A 1659-nucleotide genomic window follows, 5' to 3' on the forward strand; every position below is an offset into this window, starting at 1 on the left:
AGGGAGCTCTTCTTAATATTTTGACACCAAAATCATGTCGATACACCTTACCGACTGCGAGTAAAGCCACCCACGCTTTAACTTGACAGACTGTAAAAGCGTAGCAATAGTTTTTACAGAATGGCTCACAAAAATTTGTAGACGGCCTTGCAGAGCTGCAGGTTATATTTCAGATTTTTGTTTTCACAATTCAAGCTAGGCTAGCTGAGAAGCTTTAGGCGTTAGAAATGCGAAACTTATGGGGTTCGAACCCCCGCGGCGAATAAAAACTTTCATAGCGTGCTATTATAAATAGTGTAGTGATTGTTTAATAGTAAATAATTGTGTCCTTAAACATGCGAACAAATATTATTTTATTAAACGACCCAGCGAATCTTCTACTATAGGATTAGTTCTATAAAATCTAATGGATGTTTTTTTCTGTAGGAAAAAAAACTTAAAAATAACTTGAAAAAAACTTGCAAATGTCAGTATGTCTTCTTCTTGCTCCATTTTGTTAATTTTTCGTCAAATAATTTTATTCTGTACAGGAAGGTAGAGTGTGGAGCGATAAATTAGAAACAAAAACTAAGCTTCTATTTTGACGCCTTAAATGGAAGATTCGGAAATTTGTGCCCATAAGAGCGCCTAAATAGGGGCAAAAATCGTATAGCAACATCTTTTTATTTACAACCTTAGCCCCTACAAATATTAGCGTGAAGAGTCTCAAAGTAGGGGCTATATTTCGACTCGGGTAGTAACTGTTTATAAGGTAGATGATGACGTTCCATCCTATGATCAGTATGTTTCTGAAACATACGAATTACTTAATCAGGGCTTTAAAAAAGTGTTGATACTTACCAATATTTTTAGGGGATCTCCTACAATCAATTTTTTTTAGATAAATTAAAATTTTAAACACTGCTAACTCTCTGTGACTGTGTCCCGAAAGTGATCCAAAAGTGACAACTGAGATGTTTTATTAGTTTTCAAGTTTTCTACGATGTCTTTAGGAGCTTCACGCGAGGGTCACCAGATACTCATATAAGGGCCTCTGGAGTCCTCTAGAGACTCCCGCGTAGGCATCTAGATCATCCCAATAAGCCTTTTGGAGTCTCCTATGATAAATTCTAGAGTATTCAGTAAGCGATTCAGAGCCTCCCATGAGATACTTCGGGGAATCCAAAGAGGTTCTCCCCAACCTCCACCAAGGGCCTCTAGATGCTCCTATGACGGCATTCAGAGGTCTCTAGAGACTTTCGCGAAGGTCTCCAGAGCCATGAGGTCATGTAGAGCTGCGGCAAAAGCCTTAATGCCACCTGTGCTGAGTACCACTATAGTGACAGAAGTTATTAATTATTAGATAAAATGTTTGAACGTCTAAAAATACCCAAACTTAAAATCTCTCTTAAGATGAATCATTAAGCAGACCGAGTCAGAAAAAGGTTCAGTGCATATGTTGAGAACAGACTGCGACAAGGGTTCATAAAGGCAGACTTAGAGTCTCAAGCAAACTTGCTGATCTTCGATTTTCGCTGATTTAAAAATTACTAAATGGAAAAATTCCGACGTTTCTAATGTTCCATATTTTAAATTGCACTTAGATATTGTTTCTGGCAACATCGAAATCTAGCTCCTCCCTTGCCTGATCCCCAGTGGAGGACAGTCTTGTACTACTCT

Source organism: Belonocnema kinseyi, chromosome 1 (assembly GCF_010883055.1).
Source record: "Belonocnema kinseyi isolate 2016_QV_RU_SX_M_011 chromosome 1, B_treatae_v1, whole genome shotgun sequence".
NCBI classification, from domain to species: Eukaryota; Metazoa; Arthropoda; class Insecta; order Hymenoptera; family Cynipidae; genus Belonocnema; species Belonocnema kinseyi.